This window comes from Elephas maximus, chromosome 1, assembly GCF_024166365.1.
Source record: "Elephas maximus indicus isolate mEleMax1 chromosome 1, mEleMax1 primary haplotype, whole genome shotgun sequence".
NCBI lineage: Eukaryota > Metazoa > Chordata > Mammalia > Proboscidea > Elephantidae > Elephas > Elephas maximus.
Window position 1 is genome coordinate 82935373 of NC_064819.1, and position 20825 is coordinate 82956197.

The 20825-nt window shown below is 39.7% G+C and overlaps 1 long non-coding RNA gene and 1 other non-coding gene across 2 annotated transcripts in view; both read left to right on the forward strand.

Annotated features, from left to right (window-relative positions):
• Nucleotides 1-20825, forward strand: part of LOC126077500 (uncharacterized) — a 137251-nt gene that overhangs the window by 20477 nt on the left and 95949 nt on the right. The window lies entirely within an intron of this gene.
• On the forward strand, nt 2689-2760 carry TRNAA-UGC (transfer RNA alanine (anticodon UGC)). Its single transcript has one exon. It is a non-coding gene; the product is annotated as a tRNA-Ala (tRNA).

The following is a 20825-nucleotide window of genomic DNA, read 5'->3' on the forward strand; positions in this document are numbered from 1 at the left end:
AAGATTACAAGGAATAGAAAATAAAACAGAAAGAAGCTTCTCTCCTTGGTAACTTCAGGCTCTCCTATGCTTTAAATACTGCTTAAAAAACTAAGGAAATTCCAAATGAAATGGTCAAGCCCGTTCTTTCTCTCCTCTTTCATTCCAGTCCTTCTTTTTCTGTCTTGCTCTTTGGTGACACTGGAATGGGAAACAGAGGATTATTGAGCACATTAATGTGCTGGCGAGCTACTGGCTTCTGAGTAGAAAGGGGAAACATTTAAAAGCAGTTCATCGAATAATGTGTTTATTTCCATATGAATACGCCAAATGTGTTTTCAAAGGGAGAAAAGAATGGAAATATGGAAATTGTAAAAAGCAGATGAGTGTGTATGGTTTTGAACCCTCTCAAGGAATGGACACACTCCCATTGAGCCACACCTCTCTCACGACTGAAAGAGCATGAAGATCCTCCTTGAAATATTAGCTGTATTTCTAAGATATCTTCGCAGATCTGATAGTTGGCCAGGGAGAAACTCCACTGTTTCAAATCCACTGTACCTCCCAAGGTGGTTCCATCAGAACAAGCAAGACTAGAAGGAAAAAGAGAAAGTGGAAAGATCATGCTCACTTGAGCTCCAGTTTGTAGGATCAGATATATGTATATATATAGAAGGATTGAAAGAAAAGTAAACACGTCCTTGGACAATCTGTCAATGATCTTTGTTGACAGATCCCTTTGTGTCCTTAGTTGGAACTGTGTCATTTAAAAGACAGAAGGCTGAGCACATACCCATTGATTCTGTCTATCCCTTCCCCCTCTGAATCACTGTCTCCTTCTCTGCTGGCAGTAATATTTAGGTTCAATCACCCTACAGGGCGGCAGGTGGTTTCCCAAATTCATTTGAGCAAGGAAATAGGGAATGAGATTTCTCTAGGAAAGCTTTCCAAACAGAAAGCTGAGGAAATTATTAGCCGCAATGAAAGTAAATGTGTGACAGACATAGCTCACTTGGGAGATTCTTAAAGGTCTAGAAGTCTCAGATCCATTCCCAGGATTCTACAGGTCCTCAATTTCTGTCAAAATGATGTAACCCTCCTGCGCCAAGTCACCATACAGTGAATACCTTCCAGCACTCACTTTCTCTAAGACAAGGAGAATTGGAACTACTTGCTTCTGACCTGCTTTGCCTTCACCGGTATTAAAAACTACAAGAATAAAGAGCTCTACTATTTATTGAGTGAGTGAAAGAAGAAAGGAGAGACATTTGCAAACGGGCAATAAGTTCTAGAGAAATTGCTGGGCCTACTGCAAAGCAGTTTTTTGCTTATATGTCCTTTACAATCTTGTGGTAAAAAAAGTATGTAGAGTTGATACAGTAGTGCAGAATAAGTCACATGGAACACCCAAATCCTAGAGATACAGGTTTTGGGAAAAAAAATTTTAGGTTAGGCATGTACCATATGATACTCCAAAGTGAGCAAACATCCTTGGGAAAACAAGAAGGGGCATTCTAGAGGGATTACTGAGGTTGGTTTACAGATGGATGTTTAATGATAAAGTGCCCAGAAGTTTTGAAGTATTGCACAGGCTTCTGGGGAATTGTTTAATTTTAACAGCAGTAAATACTTAAATTCAGTATTGTAAGGCTTTAAATAAAGACCTGCCTGCAATATGCTCCTCAATACCACATGAAGGATCTTGGATCAATAGGCTTTGGACTCACTGTACAGATCATCCGCCATACATGCTAAGCTGAAAGCATCCCAGTGAAAGAAAAGTCCTTGCTTAAGTTCTTCCCTGGCCAGTCCAACCCCATCTGCTTAGTATCATTCAGGACTTCCTCGTATTTTCAGATTCACCAATGGCATATTTTGATGACTTCCAGGGCTCTTTGACTTTTTCCTTTCAAACATCTGTATCTGAAGGAAGCTTTACATTTATGTCACTGGGTTGTCAGAGGGAAAGGAGTTTGACAGGTTTGCTTTGTTGTTGCTATGCAGTTCCTGACTCTGCATTTGACCTGTAGATTCTACCAGTCTAGAAAAAAGTCACTTCATGCAAAGCTGATGGAGTTTTGAAGTTTCCCCAACTTTCAAATCATTTGTGGACATGATCCTCAAGCGAGGGATAGAGATGGAGTGTGGAAGCAGGTCTAAGGACCAGCTCAGAAGGTGTGAAGTGACAGGAGCAATGAGAGTCAGCTGGAAAGGATGGTGGCAGGGCACTGACCCAAGCAGAAGTGAAGATCAATGAATTTTTTTTTTTTTTTTTACTAACGTCTGCGGCTGCCAGTGATCTAAGGAGCTACCCATTTGGAGTCATTATCAGTGTGATAGATATTAGAGAGGTGTGATTTTCTTGGGACTTTCCTGGGGGAGGCAAGTAACTTTCATTTAAAGAGTCTGCTGGCAAGTATACCTTGGAGAGGACTACCAGAGTGGAAAGATCCTAGGACCAGAAAAGGTTATTCAAACAACAATCCAGTTAACCTTCTCCATCTGTCACCACCAGGACAGTATCCACATTACTAATTCCAGAAAGAGTGGAATATAACCATGTGGTTTTATTTATTTATTTTAGTGGGTTGGTCTTATTCTAGGCAACCTTTTGTTTTGTTTTGGGGGGATGGGAAGAAGGAACCGCACAGAAAAATATCAGTATGCTTTTATGAAAAGAAAAGTCATCATCAAGCTAGTCAGTCTTCAGGGGGTGTAGCTCAGTGGTAGAGCATGTGCTTTGCATGTACAAGGTCCCTGGTTCAATTCCTGGCACCTCCACTTCACCATTTAGCAACCTCATCCTCTGATTTCCTTTATCATGTTTGTTCTGCTCACAGGAAAAGAAAGCCAATGGTCCAAACAGTTGCTTTTAGTGTTCTTCCATTTATACTTGTTGGGGCTTAACATCTCCCTGGGCAGGATGTCAGCAGAAGGAAGACAAGAAGGAAGAGACAGAGAAGGAACCAACCCTTGCCCCAAAGCAAGAAGACTTGCACCACAACATATAATCAATTAATACTCGGTTTTAGTTAGCATATCATGGATAATCAAGGTAGAAGAACAAGGACAGAGAGAAAGGAGAAAAGGAAATGGACCTACGAAAACCCCTTAATGCTTTTAATCATTTAAAGTCAGACTAGAGGAAAGTTTCCAGCTGATTTTCTGGCCCTTAGTGGCACAGTGGTTAAGAGTTCATCTGCTAACCAAAAGGTGGACAATTCAGTCCTTCAGCCTCTCCTTGCAAACCCTATGGGGCAGTTCTCTCTGCCCAATATGGACTTTAGGAGTCAGAATTGACTCAGTCCCAATGGGTTAAAATGGCCCTTTATTGCAATCTTTGACAGAGCTGTCAATGGGGGATGAGTGATTAGAGGACATTGGACAACCCAAACAACAGCGCTCAAGAAACACAGAGATATTCAACATGAACATTGCAACTATAATCCAAATTCTGGCAACTGACAGTATCACTGGCCACAATAGTTCAATTTGGGAGTAGATTAGCTTTAAAGTCTTAAAAGTTTCTTGTGCCACTCCTGGTTTTAGCAGAGCAGTTATTCTCATTCATCGTGAAACGACTTTCATTGGAGGATTTCAAACACCATGTTGTAGAAAATATCCCACACTGCACACACACCTAGCTGAATTAAAATGATATATGAGCATTGGCCAGTACCCTATTAAAATTCCTTCCCTTCTACATTTCTTATATTTGGCTACAGAATCCCACTTTCTTGTCTTTAGAACTTTAAATAAAGTCACAGAACGTATTCATTTCACACCACACCAAAGATTTCTGAGGGAGATGCATCCAAAGGACTATGTAGAGGGATGAGGAGAAAGAGAGCAGAGAAGGGTAAAAATAGATAGATGTATCTCAGTTGCTTGTGTTTCCTATAACAAACACTCTCAACTGGAAGCCATTTCAAGAAGCTTCTACTTCTTGCCAAACCAGAAGTAAGGCACCAAGAAGGGGTTCCAATCTTCAATATCTGAGCTGGAATCAGAGGCCTTATCCTTCGGGCCACAGGACTGATACACTAAAAAAGTAGTCCAAATCTGAAAGGAAAGTGTGCTGGGGAGCATGTGGTTTCTGTTTTCAAATGTTTAACTTTGAAATTGAAAGAAAATTGAACGACATTCAAAAAGGAATCAAGTAGCAGCTGAAACCACTGAAAACAATTACATAGCATTAATAAACTTTGCAATGATTAGGAGTGATGTATTTCTTCCAGGGTGCTTTTCTCCAAGTCACTGATAATAATGATACTTTGGGTGGAGAAATACAAGCCAAGAAGTAAAGTCTTTGATAACGGGGTGCAGATGACAGCATGAGGAGAGGGAGCTCCAAAGGTTAGTATGTTCAGGCCTTTCTTGCCTCAAAGATAAGACGCAATGCCGCAAGGAGAATGGTCTGGAAGCTCAAACAAGAGCTTCCCCTGTCAGAAATGCCTATTTTTAAAGCCAGGAAAAAAATTTATTTTAATCCATTTGTAACATGGATTTTAACAACTTGATCTTCTGTCATCAAGTAGAAGAATCACCTGACATGGAGGTAGAACTAAATAGTGGGTCCCTTATCTCCCTTGGTGAGAGGTTTAGAGGTCTGATGTGCAATTGGGTGACTTCCAAGCTACTTCAAGTGGGAGAAGAGAGCCAAAATAGCTTGGAGGGGTCCTTCTCTCATTGAAATGCTAACCTCTGAGGGACTTTGCTGGAAAGTCATCTCTGAATTGTCTTGGTATTGATCTACAAAGGAAGCCAAGACACTTATGTGTGACCCACCCCCAACTATGCCTTATAAGGCCATAGACTAGGAGAAAAGAGAAATCCACAAATAACTAAAGTACAGCAATTACAAATTCTCTCAGTTTTCACATAGCCTTGGTTTCTTGGAAGTACTGAAATTTTTTTAGAGGTAAACAATACTCTTTTCCCAGAGCAAATACTCTGTCTTTCCTCCCCAGAGAGGTTAGTCATTCCTTCACAACAAAACTTCCTCATTTGTTCCCAGATTCCCTGTACATTATTTTCCCCAGGTTTAGGTCAAGACTAATGAACTGTCTTGGGTCATACTCTGGAAGGTATGTAATAATGTGCATTAATTCCTCAAGATAATTACCCTTTTTTCTTTGAATGTGGCAGGAAACAGTGCATAAAGACGTGAAGAAGGAAGAGGAAGGAGAGAAAGAAACTGAGAAGGAGTGGCTCACATTGGTAGGCAAGGTGCATCATCAAGAAAGGCAAGTACAGAAATGTAGAAGATGAAACCCAGGCTTCTTTGCATCCGCATCGTTATTGTACATTCTCGTAGGTCTTTGAATTCTCGCCACCTTTTTTCTCCTGTTTCCCAAAGCTGCAAGAAAGAGGTACAAGGCAATGCAGAGGGATAAGAAGAAGAGTAGCATTCATGTTGCTTTCAGAAAAATAGGTACAGGTGGGGAAATAAGAACAAAGGGATAAAATCACAGCATTTGGCAAGTAATGAAGTCCTTCTTGTCTAGCTGTATGATCATAAACTGGCAGTGATTTGTTTAGGGGTCACCACTCTGGTTATTAAAATCTAAAGTGTTACAAGGCAAAGATAGAAGGAAGAGCAATGATCCGATGAATGACAGCACCTCTTTCAATCAAAATATTCTTTCCAACAAAGAGAATTCAAAGAAAACTATCTGCGCACTTGAATTAAGAAACCATTGGCCACATATAACCAAAAAAAAACAAACCTGCTACCATCGAGTCAATTCTGACTCACAGAGAACCTGTAGCACAGAGAAGGCCACCACAGGATTACGAAAGAGCAGCTAGTGCATTGCAACTGCCATATAAAAGCCTAAAGGAGGTAGTCAGAAATACCATATACATAGGCCTGGGTAGCTCAGTTGGTAGAGTAGGAGACTTTTAATCTGAGGGTTCAGGGTTCAAGTCCCTGTTCACACAATCTTTATTCTACTCTCAATTATTTCTCTTACATAAAAGCCCTTCATTTTACCTTAGTTACCTATTCTGGAAGCTCTGCTTCTTCACTCCTCTCTTCCTGCTCTTAGCTCTGAAGAAAACCAGAACAGAAAAAGAAATGGTAGCCATTCCTAACTGTGTTTAAGTCTTTAATTCAAATCTGTAGATAAACATCAGCTTGAGAACAGAAGAACTAGATGTTGCCCAGCTACAACCAATAACTGCCCTAACAGGGAACACAACAGAGAATCCTTGAAGAAGTAGGAGAGAAGTGGGATGCAGACCTCAAATTCTCCTAAAAAGACCAGACTTAATGGTCTGGCTGAGACTAGAAGGACCCCACAGATCATGGTCTGCAGACCTTCTGTTAGCCCAGCACAGGAACCATTCCCAAAGCAAACTCTTCAGACAGGGATTGGACTGGAGTATAAGATAGGAAATGGTACTGGTGAGGAGTGAGCTTCTTGGATCAAGTGGACACATGAGACTATGTGGGCAGCTCCTGTCTGAAGGGGAGATAAGAAGGCAGAGGGGGACAGAAGCTGACAGAATGGGCATGGAAATACAGGGGAGAAAGAAGGAGTGTGCTGTCTCATTAAGGGGAAGAAAAACTAGGAGTATATATATAAAAAAAAAAAAAACCCGGTGCCGAGTTGATTCCGACTCATAGCAACCCTACAGGACAGAGTAGAACTGCCCCATAGAGTTTCCAAGGAGCACCTGGCGGATTTGAACTGCTTACCCTTTGGTGTAGCAGCTGTAGCACTTACCACTATGCCACCAGGGTTTCCAGAGTATATAGCATGATGTATATAAATTTTTATGAGAGACTGACTTGATCTGTAAACCTTCACTTACACCACAATAAAATTTTTAAAAAAAATTTTTAGGTAAGTCAAAACAAGTGCCTATGGTTCTTATTTAGGCTTCTTTTAGTGCAAGAAAAGGCTAGAAGCCTTTTCAATGATTTAAAAGCTGTACATGCAGCATGTAAATGTGATTGTGGTGAAAAATTTGGTGGAGTAGGATTGACTCAGTCATTTCAAAGTGAGAGCAAATTTACCCAACACAAAAGGGCAAAAGGAGTTCTCCTGAAGTCAGAGGTGTATAACCTGGGGACTGCCTGTATAAGTTCTCTACAAGGAACTCATTTCATATATGTAACTATATACCTAAACCAAACCCGCTGCCATCAAGTCGATTCCGACTCATAGCGAACTTATAGGACAGACTAGAACTACCCCATAGAGTTCCAAGGAGTGCCTGGCAGATTTGAACTGCTGACCTCTTGGTTAGCAGCCAAAGGACGTAGCCACTACACAACCAGGGTTTCCCCATGTAACTACATAGTTAGGTAGAAATTAAAGAGAATTTTTAAAAAGATATATCATACAAACAATCAAGAGAAAACACAAGTGACTATATTCATATTAAAAAATGAAAACTTCAGAACAAAAAATTAACAGGGACAGAGATAGCTTAATGATAAAAGGATCAATCCACAAAAGGAATAGGAAGTCGTTATTTTTTACTGCTGTCATATTCCACTGAATTAATACTGTCGTTGATGTTGTCAGTTGCCTATGTAAAGAATAGCTGCTTCTTCTGTTCCTTCACAGTCAATCTGATCACTTGGTAAACAGTGCTGAAAAGAACATGGGTGTGCATATGTTTGTTCGTGTACACGCTCTTATTTCTCTAGGATATATTCCAAGGAGTGTGACTGTTGGATCACATGGTAGTTCTATTTCCAGCCTTTTGAGGAAGCACCAAATTTATTTCCAAAGTGGTTGTACCATTTTACGTTCCCATCAGCAGTGTAGAAGTGTTCCAGCCTCTCCACAACCTCTCCAGCATTTATGATTTTGTGTTTTCTGGATTAATGCCAGCCTTGCTGGAGTGAGATTGAATCTCATTGTGGTTTTGATTTGCATTTCTCTAATGGCTAATGATCTTGAGCATTTCCTCATGTATCTCTTAGCTCCCTGAATGTCTTCTTTAGTGAAGTGCCTGTTCATATCCTTTGCACATTTTTTGATTGGGTTACTTGTCTTTTTCTTGCTGAGTTTTTGCAGTATCATGTAGATTTTAGAGATCAGGCGCTGATCAGAAATGTCATAGCTAAAAACTTTTTCCCAGTCTGTAGGTAATCTTTTTACTCTTTTGGTGAAGTCTTGGGTTGAGCATAGGTGTTTGATTTTCAGGAACTCCCAGTTATCTAGTTTCTCTTCTGCTGTTTTTGCATTGTTAGTAATGATTTGTATACTGCTTATGCCATATATTAGGGCTCCTCGCATAGTCCCTATTTTTTCTTCCAAGATCTTTATTGGTTCAGAATTTATATTTATGTCTCTGATCCATTTCGAGTTCATTTTTGTGGCTGGTGTGGGGTATGCATCTTGTTTCATTTTTTTGCAGATGGATATCCAGTTATGCCAGCACCATTTGTTAAGGAAACTGTCTTTTCCCCGTTTAACTGACTTTGAGCCTTTGTCAAATGTCAGCTGCTCTTATGTGGATGGATTTATGTCTGGGTTCTCAATTCCGTTCCATCGGTCTATGTATCTGTTGTTGTAGCATTACCAGGCTGTTTTGACTACTGTGGCGGTGTAATAGGTTCTAAAATCAGGTAGTTCGAGGCCTCCCACTTTGTTCTTCTTTTTCAGTAACGCGTTACTTATCTGGAGCCTCTTTCCCTTCCATATGAAGTTGGTGATTTGTTTCTCCATCCCATTAAAAAATGCTATTGGAATTGGGATCAGAATTGCATCGCATTTATACATCACTTTTGTCAGTATAGATATTTTTACACTGTTCAGTCTTCCTATCCATGAGCAGCGTATGTTTTTCCACTTATGTAGGTCTCTTTTGATTTCTTGCAGTAGTGTCTTCTAGTTTTCTTTGTATAGGTCTTTTACATCTCTGCTTAGATTTATTCTTAAGTATTTTATCTTCCTGGGGCTACTGTAAATGGTACCCATTTGGTGATTTCCTCTTCAATGTTCTTTTTGTTGGTGGGGAGAAATCCAACTGATTTTTGTACGTTTATCTTGTATCCTAATACTCTGCTGAACTCTTCTATTAGCCTCAGTAGTTTTCTTGAGGATTCTTTAGGGTTTTCTGTGTACAAGATCATGTCATCTGCAAATAGAGATACTTTCACTACTTCCTTACCTATATGGAGTCCCTTTATTTCGTTATCTAGCCTAATTGCTCTGGCTGGGACCTCCAGCACAATGTTGAATAAGAGTGTTGATAAAGGGCATCTTTGTCTGTTTCCTGATCTAAAGGGGAATGCTTTCAGACTCTCTCCATTTAGGATGATGTTGGCTATTGGCTTTGTCGAAATAAATGCCCTTTATAATGTTCAGGAATTTTCCCTCTATTCCTATTTTGCTGAGAGTTTTTATCATGAACGGGTGTTGGACTTTGTCAAATTCCTTTTCCACATCAATTGATCAGTTCATGTGGTGCTTGTCTTTTGTTTTATTCATATGATGGATCCCATTAATTGTTTTTCTAATGTTGAACCATCGCTGCATACCTGGTATGAATCCACGTGGTCATGGTGAATTATTATTATTTTTTAATTTTTATTAAGCTTCAAGTGAACATTTACCATTCCAATCAGTCTGTCACATGTAGGTTTACATACACCTTACTCCCTTCTCCCACTTGCTCTCCCCCTATTGAGTCAGCCCTTACAGTCTCTCGTTTCGTGCCAATTTTGCCATCTTCCCTCTCTCTCTATCTTCTCATCCCCCCTCCAGTCAAGAGTTGCCAACACTCTCTCCAGTGTCCACCTGATTTAATTAGCTCACTCTTCATCAGCATCTCTCTCCCCCCCACTGACCAGTCCTTTTCATGCCTGATGATTTGTCTTCGGGGATGGTTCCTGTCCTGAGCCATCAGAAGTTCTGGGGAGCATTGTCTCTGGAATTCCTCTAGTCGCAATCATACCATTAGGTATGGTCTTTTCATGAGAATTTGGGGTCTGTATCCCATTGGTCTCCTGCTCCCTCAGGAGTTGTCTGTTGTGCTCCCTGACAGGGCAGACATCGATTGTGGCCGGGCACCAACTAGTTCTTCTGGTCTCAGGATGATGTAGGTCTCTGGTTCATGTGGCCCTTTCTGTCTCTTGGGTTCTTAGTTGTCGTGTGACCTTGGTGTTCTTCCTTTGCCTTTGCTCCAGGTGGGTTGAGACCAATTGATGTATCTTAGATGGCCGCTTGTTGGCGTTTAGGACCCCAGGTGCCGCAATTCAAAGTGGGATGCAGAGTGTTTTCATAATAGAATTATTTTGCCCATTGACTTAGAAGTCCCCTCAAACCAAGTTCCCCAGACCCCAGCCCCTGCTCCGCTGACCTTTGAAGCTTTCATTTTATCCCGGAAACCTCTTTGCTTTTAATCCAGTCCAATTAGGCTGACCTTCCTTGTATTGAGTGTTGTCTTTCCCTTCACCTAAAGCACTTCTTATCTACAGATTGATCAATAAAAAACCCTCTCCCTCCCTCCCTCCCTCCCCCCTTTGTAACCACATAAGTATGTGTTCTTCTCCGTTTTTTCTATTTCTCAAGATCTTATAATAGTGGTCTTATACAATATTTGTCCTTTTGCAACTGACTCATTTCGCTCAGCATAATGCCTTCCAGATTTCTCCATGTTATGAAATGTTTCAGAGATTCGTCACTGTTCTTTATCGATGCGTAGTATTCCATTGTGTGAATATACCACAATTTATTTACCCATTCATCCGTTGACGGACACCTTGGTTGCTTCCAGCTTTTTGCTATTGTAAACAGAGCTGCAATAAACATGGGTGTGCATATATCTGTTTGTGTGAAGGCTCTTGTATCTCTAGGGTATATTCCGAGGAGTGGAATTTCTGGGTTGTATGGTAGTTCTATTTCTAACTGTTTAAGATAACGCCAGATGGATTTCCAAAGTGGTTGTACCATTTTACAATCCCACCAGCAGTGTATGAGAGTTCCAATCTCTCCGCAGCCTCTCCAACATTTCTTATTTTGTGTTTTTTGAATTAATGCCAGTCTAGTTGGTGTCAGATGGAATCTCATCGTGGTTTTAATTTGCATTTCTCTAATGGCTAATGATCGGGAGCATTTTCTCATGTATCTGTTGGCTGCCTGAATAACTTCTTTAGTGAAATGTGTGTTCATATCCTTTGCCCACTTCTTGATTGGGTTGTTTGTCTTTTTGTGGTTGAGTTTTGACAGAATCATGTAGATTTTAGAGATCAGGCGCTGGTCTGAGATGTCATAGCTGAATATTCTTTCCCAGTCTGTAGGTGGTCTTTTTACTCTTTTGGTGAAGTCTTTAGATGAGCATAGGTGTTTGATTTTTAGGGGCTCCCAGTTATCTGGTGTCTCTTCATCATTTTTGGTAATGTTTTGTATTCTGTTTATGCCCTGTATTAGGGCTCCTAGGGTTGATCCTATTTTTTCTTCCATGATCTTTATTGTTTTAGTCTTTATGTTTAGGTCTTTGATCCACTTGGAGTTAGTTTTTGTGCATGGTGTGAGGTATGGGTCCTGTTTCATTCTTTTGCAAATGGATATCCAGGTATGCCGGCACCATTTGTTAAAAAGACTATCATTTCCCCAATTAACTGACACTGGTCCTTTGTCAAATATCAGCTGCTCATACGTGGATGGATTTATATCTGGGTTCTCAATTCTGTTCCATTGGTCTATGTGCCTGTTGTTGTACCAGTACCAGGCTGCTTTGACTACTGTAGCTATATAATAGGTTCTGAAATCAGGTAGGGTGAGGCCTCCCACTTTCTTCTTCTTTTTCAGTAATGTTTTGCTTATCTGGCGGTTCTTTCCCTTCCATATAAAATTAGTGATTTGTTTCTCTATCCCCTTAAAGTATGACATTGGTATTTGGATTGGAAGTGCATTATATGTATAAATGGCTTTTGGTAGAATAGACATTTTTACTATGTTAAGTCTTCCTATCCATGAGCAAGGTATGTTTTTCCACTTAAGTATGTCCTTTTGAATTTCTTGTAGCAGAGTTTTATAGTTTTCTTTGTATAGGTCTTTTACATCCTTGGTAAGATTTATTCCTAAGTATTTTATCTTCTTGGGGGCTACTGTGAATGGTATTGATTTGGTTATTTCCTCTTCGGTGTTCTTTTTGTTGGTGTAGAGGAATCCAAGTGATTTCTGTATGTTTATTTTATAACCTGAGACTCTTCCAAACTCTTCTATTAGTTTCAGTAGTTTTCTGGAGGATTCCTTAGGGTTTTCCATGTATACGATCATGTCATCTGCAAATAGTGATAGCTTTACTTCCTCCTTACCAATCTGGATACCCTTTATTTCTTTGTCTAGCCTAATTGCCCTGGCTAGGACTTCAAGTACGATGTTGAATAAGAGCGGTGATAAAGGGCATCCTTGTCTGGTTCCCGTTCTCAAGGGAAATGCTTTCAGGTTCTCTCCATTTAGAGTGATATTGGCTGTTGGCTTTGCATAGACGCCCTTTATTATGTTGAGGAATTTTCCTTCAATTCCTATTTTGGTAAGAGTTTTTATCATAAATGGGTGTTGAACTTTGTCAAATACCTTTTCTGCATCTATTGATAAGATCATGTGGTTTTTATCTTTTGTTTTATTTATGTGATGGATTACATTAATGGTTTTTCTGATATTAAACCAGCCTTGCATACCTGGTATAAATCCCACTTGATCATGGTGAATTATTTTTTTGATGTTTTGTTGGATTCTATTGGCTAGAATTTTGTTGAGGATTTTTGCATCTATGTTCATGAGGGGTAAAGGTCTAAATTTTTCTTTTTTTGTAATGTCTTTACCTGGTTTTGGTATCAGGGAGATGGTAGCTTCATAGAATGAGTTGGGTAGTATTCCGTCTTTTTCTATGCTTTGAAATACCTTCAATAGTAATGGTGTTAAGTCTTCTCTGAAGGTTTGGTAGAACTCTGCAGTGAAGCCGTCTGGGCCAGGACTTTTTTTTGTTGGAAGTTTTTTGATTACCGTTTCAATCTCTTTTTTTGTTATGGGTCTATTTAGTTGTTCTACTTCTGAATGTGTTAGTTTAGGTAGGTAGTATTGTTCCAAGAATTTATCCATTTCTTCTAGGTTTTCAAATTTGTTAGAGTACAATTTTACGTAGTAATCTGAAATGATTCTTTTAATTTCATTTGGTTCTGTTGTGATGTGGTCCTTCTCTTTTCTTATTCGGGTTATTTGTTTCCTTTCCTGTTTTTCTTTAGTCAGTCTAGCCAATGGTTTATCAATTTTGTTAATTTTTTTCAAAGAACCAGCTTTTGGCTTTGTTAATTCTTTGAATTGTTTTTCTGTTCTCTAATTCATTTAGTTCAGCTCTCATTTTTATTATTTGTTTTCTTCGGGTGCCTGATGGATTCTTTTGTTGCTCACTTTCTATTTGTTCAAGTTGTTGGGACAGTTCTCTGATTTTGGCTCTTTCTTCTTTTTGTATGTGTGCATTTATCGATATAAATTGGCCTCTGAGCACTGCCTTTGCTGTGTCCCAGAGGTTTTGATAGGAAGTATTTTCATTCTCGTTGCTTTCTAAGAATTTCCTTATTCCCTCCTTGATGTCTTCTATAACCCAGTCTTTTCTCAGGAGGGTATTGTTCATTTTCCAAGTATTTGATTTCTTTTCCCTAGTTTTTCTGTTATTGATTTCTAGCTTCATTGCCCTGTGGTCTGAGAAGATGCTTTGTAATATTTCGATGTTTTGGATTCTGGAAAGATTTGTTTTATGCCCTAATATGTGGTCTATTCTAGAGAATGTTCCATGTGCACTAGAAAAAAAAGTATATTTTGCAGCAGTTGGGTGGAGAGTTCTGTATAAGTCAATGAGGTCAAGTTGGTTGATTGTTGTAAGTAGGTCTTCCGTGTCTCTATTGAGCTTCTTACTGGATGTCCTGTCCTTCTCCGAAAGTGGTGTGTTGAAGTCTCCTACTATAAATGTGGAGGTGTCTATCTCAGTTTTCAATTCTGTTAAAATTTGATTTATGTATCTTGCAGCCCTGTCATTAGGTGCATAAATATTTAACATGGTTATGTCTTCCTGATCAATTGTCCCTTTTATCATTATATAGTGTCCTTCTTTGTCCTTTGTGGCGGATTTAAGTCTAAAGTCTATTTTGTCAGATATTATTATTGCTACTCCTCTTCTTTTTTGCTTATTGTTTGCTTGATATATTTTTTTCCATCCTTTGAGTTTTAGTTTGTTTGTGTCTCCAAGTCTAAGGTGTGTCTCTTGTAGACAGCATATAGATGGATCGTGTTTCTTTATCCAGTCTGTGACTCTCTGTCTCTTTATTGGTGCATTTAGTCCATTTACATTCAGCGTAATTATAGATAAATAAGTTTTTAGTGCTGTCATTTTGATGCCTTTTCATGTGTGTTGTTGGCCATTTCATTTTTCCACATGCTTTTTTGTGCTGAGACGTTTTTCTTAGTAGCTTGTGAGATCCTCATTTTCATAATGTTTAACTTTGTGTTTGTTGAGTCATTATGTTTTTCTTGGCTTTTTTCTTGAGTTATGGAATTGATATTCCTTTTTGTGGTTACCTTATTATTTACCCCTATTTTTCTAAGTAAAAACCTAACTTGTATCCTTCTATATCGCCTTGTATCAGTCTCCATCAGGCAGTTGAATGTCTCCTATATTTAGTCCCTCTTTTTGATTATTGTGATCGTTTATCTATTGATTTCCATGATTTCCTGTTATGTGTATTATTTTGTTTATTTATTTATTTTTTAGAATTAGTCTTAATTTGTTTGTTTTTGTGCTTTCCCTATTTGAGTTGCGTTGATATCAGGACGTTCTGTTTTGTGACCTTGTATTGTGCTGGTACCTGATATTATTGGTCATCAGGCCAAACAATCTCCTTTAGCATTTCTTGCAGTCTTGGTTTAGTTTTTGCAAATTCTCTAAACTTGTGTTTATCTGTAAATATCTTAATTTCTCCTTCATATTTCAGAGAGAGTTTTGCTGGATATATGATCCTTGGTTGGCAGTTTTTCTCGTTCAGTGCTCTGTATACGTCATCCCATTCCCTTCTTGCCTGCATGGTTTCTGCTGAGTAGTCTGAACTTATTCTTATTGATTCTCCTTTGAAGGAAACCTTTCTTTTCTCCCTGGCTGCTTTAAAATTCTCTGTTTGTCTTTGGTTTTGGCAAGTTTGATAATAATATGTCTTGGTGTTTTTCTTTTTGGATCAATCTTAAATGGGGTTCGATGAGCATCTTGGATAGATATTCTTTCGTCTTTCATGATGTCAGGGAAGTTTTGTGTCAGGAGTTCTTCAACTATTTTCTTTGTGTTTTCTGTCCCCCCTCCCTGTTCTGGGACTCCAATCACTCTCAAGTTATCCTTCTTGATAGAGTCCCACATGATTCTTAGGGTTTCTTCATTTTTTTTAATTCTTTCATCTGATTTTTTTTCAGCTATGTTGGTGTTCTTTCCCTGGTCCTCCAGAAGTCCCAGTCTACATTCTAATTGCTCGAGTCTGCTCCTCTGACTTTCTATTGCGTTGTCAAATTCTGTAATTTTATTGTTAATCTTTTGGATTTCTACATGCTGTCTCTCTATGGATTCTTGCAACTTATTAATTTTTCCACTATGTTCTTGAATAATCTTTTTGAGTTCTTCAACAGTTTTATCAGTGTGTTCCTTGGCTTTTTCTTCATTTATCCTAATTTCATTTGTGATATCTTTAAGCATTCTGTAAATTAGTTTTTTATATTCTGTATCTGATAATTCCAGGATTGTATCTTCATTTGGGAAAGATTTTGATTCTTTTGTTTGGGGGGGTGGAGAAGCTGTCATGGTCTGTTTCTTTATGCGGTTTGATATGGACTGCTGTCTCCGAGCCATCACTTGGAAACTAGATTTTCCAAGTAGTCGGCTGGTGCGCTGGCTCCTGGTTCTGAAAACAGTCGCTGTCTGCCCGTATTTGTTCGTTTTCCGTCTCTAAGTCTGTGCTTGTTGTTCAGAGTTCGTAGATTGTTATGTATGTGATCGATTCCCTTGTTTTTCCGAGTCTTTGTTGCAAGAGGGATCCACGGTAGCGTCCACCTAGTCCGCCATCTTGGCCCCGGTCCTCTCCATACGGTTTTTGCTGGCTGATTTTTTGGAAGTAGATGACCAGGGTTTTCTTCTGAGGTGCCTATGGGTGGACTCCAACTTCCATTCTTTCAGTTAACATCCCAGCCAATTAATAGTTTGCTCCACTCAGGGACAAATAAGCCAATAGGAATCTTTTTTTTTTCCCCACATTTCGCACTTTCCAAACCTACTCTATTGCACATTACACGTTAGGGAAATTAATATTTCCCTATTATGTAGTAGGGAAATTACAAATATTTTTTTCCACGACGTATTCTTTTTTTTTTTTTTTTTTTCCTCCAGTCTTCTTGTAGGTTGTTTGGGTTTTTGGTTGTTGTTTCTTTTTGTCTCATCTTGTGTTTTTTTTTTTTTTTTAAGAGAATGGAGGTGTGTTCAGGCAGATTTTTTTTTAATGTACTGAATTATGTCAAGGTTTCATTGTTTCTACATTTTGTGTAAAAATTGGTTTTCTACCCAAAGCTATGTAATCTCTCCAGTACTTATATTTGGTTTTATTTTTCTTTTTTTACCTTTAAATTTTATATGTATTTTGAATTTAAGTATCATCGATGACATATTGATATAAACTTTTATTTTCCTAGATGGCTACCCAGTTAGTCCAACATCATTTATCTGAAGTTTCCATTTTGCTACATCAATTACAAGTGGAACTTAAATAGCGATTTATTTTCCAATTTCTGGGTGGCTCCGTTGGACCAAGTAAGATCCAGGTGGACTAACAATGGCTTGTTTACTCTATGCTATAATATCTGAAAGTGTTATTTACCCAAAGAATCCACTTGACTGCAACTGGTTTGGATTTTTCCGTTTGTTTGTGTTATGTCGACATAAAGGTCTCTTAGTGACAAAAACGGTTTGCACTCAACTAGTAAGCTAAAGATTAGTGGCTGGGACCCACGCAGTGGCACTGCAGAAGAAAGGCCTGGCAATCTAACTCCATGAACATTAAAGCAACAGTTTGCTGTTGCTTTCAGTTTGTCACATAGCCTTGACCAAAATCACTTCAGGATTTTAACCCATACTGACTAAATATACAAGAAAGTGAAGTCTCCCACTACCGCTTTAAACATCACTTACTGCTGGGAGACATTCAGCAAGTTACTTAACATCTCTGTTCCTCATATTCTTCATCAGGAAAATGGAAATCATAGTAAAAAGCACCTATCACTGCGGCAATTTAGAGGATTGAATGACAGTAAAAGTAAGGACAATACATGGCAGGTACTAAATTTCCAATAAGATTTAGTTATCATTTGTCGATGTTTTGGGCAAGTACCATGTAGAAATATTCTAGGAAAAGAATAAGGTGGTGGATAACAATCTTGTGTCTTGGTAAATATGATCGAAACATCCTGGGCATTAAGGCTCCAGTCTCTGTGGGGCCATTCAGTTGGAATCCCACCGATGCCAACTCTATTGTAAATTGAATCTATCTGAGGACGAAATTTCCAGAAACTTAGCCCGTTGTGATCGAGTCCTCTAACTGGACGATAAAAAATCCAAGGGTTTGAACTTTTGGTTGGCAGCCAAGCTCTCAACTAGGGCGCTCTTGGAGAATATAAGTGAGCTCTCAACTAGGGCGCCTTTGGAGAACATAAGCAAAGTAACTATCTCCCTAATAGTAGGTTAAGATCGATTGTGGTCTATTAAAGAAAATGAGACTCTTGTCATTTCTGACTATTCTTTATATCTAAGAACGGTATTTCGTGTCCAAAGGATAAATCTTTATGGGCTAACCTAATGGTTACTGGTTTGGACCCATAGAGTCTCACACAAAAGAAAGGCAAGAAAGGACTGACAACCTGCCTCTGTGAATGTTAAAGCCAAGAAAACCCTGTGGAGCAGTTCTACCCTGTAACACATGGGGTCACCATGAGCCAGAATCAATCCAACAGAATACAAAATGGTTGCTATTATTGTTATTAATATATTAATACAAAGTGGTTGCAGTAGTGTGGGAAACCATTGTGGCATTGTTGCATGCTGGTGGGAATGTATATTAGGCAAGATCCAAGAGAATTACCATCGCACTATCACATAGACTGCTTCAGCAATTCCTTGAATAGAAAGTACTCACACCCACTTGCCACGTCATATAAGGAATATTATTTACTGGGGCTTGTTTGTATGGGCAAGATATATATTGTGAAACATCCATAAAACGAATTCTATGCTGTCAAGCAAGAAAGAAGCTCTTTCTGTATTGATTTGGAAATCACTCCACCATACCTCAAGTGAGAATGCCCCACAATGCCTTGCAATTTCCTTATTTGTGTAAAAAATGGAGGAAATAATATCCCGGAGAGACTATGTTTGCTGTGCAAGGAGAAACTGGGGGACTGGGAAGGTTGAGGGAGAGTGAAGGATAAGACTTTCACACTTTTTTCAGCGGCGAAGAGTTTGATATTCGGTTCAAGCCAGGACACTGGACACTTGAGTTTTCCTCCTTTGCTGTGTGCTTATAATACCCAGATATCATTAAGCGTGAAGACAGACGAATTAAAAAAAAAAAAAATCCATCAAATTCCAGGAGAGAAAAAAAGATTCATCTTCAGAAAATTATTAAAACTCACTGCGTACGCACAGATGGGACTGTGACCAGGCGGAGGTGAAGCTTCTTGTCAGCTGTGCCTGGGGGTTGGGGGTGGGCAGCGGGATTTTATTCTCTGTGTCAGTAACCAGAGAACAGAGGAGCTCCCGTCTCGCCCACATGGACATCCAGTCATGGTTGTGTGCGAGTGTGTAAAGGTACGCGTTTGTGAGAGAGTTTCCTTATTGTGGCAACAGATCTTCCAGTTTTTGCTGCATGTGTGGACGGTCTTATTTCCCAGATCTCAGAGCAGACATCAGTTTGCAATTGACCGGTGCCTTGGCATCTTCCCCAGGCGCTGGAGGATGCATTCTGCCAGTTCTCACACCCCCAACGAGTCTAGGGCGAGGTCGCTGGAACTCGCCTCCCCTGTCGACCTCCCTTACTCATCCCCTCAGGCATTTCAGTACCCGCGAGTCCTAGGGGCCCGGGGCCCCTGTAGCCTCACTTCGAATTCCCTGGCCCTTCTACAATCCCACGCGGGACCTTCTCTGTGGGGCAGAGCTGCGGGCAGGTTCACAGCTACCCGACCCAGCCCTCTGAGCTTTGAGAGGATGGGGCATGCAACTAGGGTGGGTGGGGCGATCACCACAGGGTTCAAGTGCGGGATTGAGACCAGAAGAGTGGGTGACCTAATGCGCCTCAAACCAGGCTTAGGTGAGTAGAAGGCATTGTGGGGTTTCGCAGGAGCCATAGGGCTCTTCACTTTAGGAGGACTGTACCTGGATCCAGGAACCCCGTGTGGCCAGCAGGCCTCACTTCCCCTTCCCTTCCCCCAAGAGGCTCTGCACTTCTGGATTTCTGATTAGAGTCATTATAGCGCTGGATTTTGCCCCTGTGGGATTTTAGGGGAGCTAGGGTTTTTTTTTTTTCTTTTTTTTTTTTTAGGGTTTTGAGGGAGATTCAGTACCTGAATTCAACCCTCTCAGCCTTTTCTTCTCCTCCATTCCCTCCCCTCCAAATCACTGCTTCCTGTGAGTGCAAGTGATGATCACTTGGCAGTCTGAGTCTCAGTGGAATTCCTTCAGTTAGAGACCCTCACTTAGGGCATCGTAATGAAGAGTCTAAATTACAAAGGATGAGGCGAAAAACAGCAAAGTTGGTTTCTTGAAACCTATATCCCATTTGGAAGCATTGGGCTGCCTCTGCTTTTGCTGGTGGTTATCCTTGGACTAATTGAATTATTGGCGCTGGCACTCAAGCAGCTCGAAACTTTTCCTGCTTTAGTAGTTCTACAGCACATGTGAGTAAGCAAAATGTCTTCTTGTGTTTGTTTGTTCGCATTCTCACAGTAAACTGGTCTGGATCGTGTAGATTTTGTAGCAAGAATATTTCGTCTAATCAGACAGGAGAAAAACAGTACTAAGCCACGCCTTTGTACAAGCACTATGGCTTATTGGTTCAAAGTCTTCACTTGTAAATAACAGATCCTGGGTTCCAGTCCTAGTAGGACCTTGATTTTTTCCTCTCCGTGGAAAACCAATCTCCTCTCTAACTCCCCACCCCTAAATTCTCTGCCTCACTTACTGTACTATAAGTTCTGATTCTATTGATCAAAACCACTTGTGACTGCAGAATTGTCACTCCCAAAAGAAAAGTGATAAACCCTAAGTAACTTTTCATGTGTTTGCATTAAATTATGCCAGTTCTTTTTCTCCAACATACGTTCACTGAGCTTCTATTACGTGATATGCACAGATTCAAAACTTACACAGCTGTAGCTAGAAAAATATTATTTGCATTTATTCTCCCAACCAGCAAGCCTTTTGTTAGCAATCAATTCAAAATACACATGGGTAAAAATACAAGATGAAATATGATCATGCCTAATCTTTTTAAATTTTATAATAGAAAAAGGAAAAAAATAAACCACAGGTTCGTTCATCGGGAACTGTTTCAATAATCTCTGGTATATACATACAGCTGTGTTATGGATTCAGTTGTATTCCCCCCAAAAAGATAAGTTGAAGCCCTAACTCCCAGTATCTGTGAATGTGATCTTGTTTGGAAATAGGTTCTTTGAAGATGTGATCAGCTAACTTGATGTGACATCATATTGGATTAGTGTGGGCCCTAATCCTATCTGAGTGGTATCCTTACAAAAGAGGGGAAAAGACAGAGACACAGACAGAGAAAAGACTGCCACAGA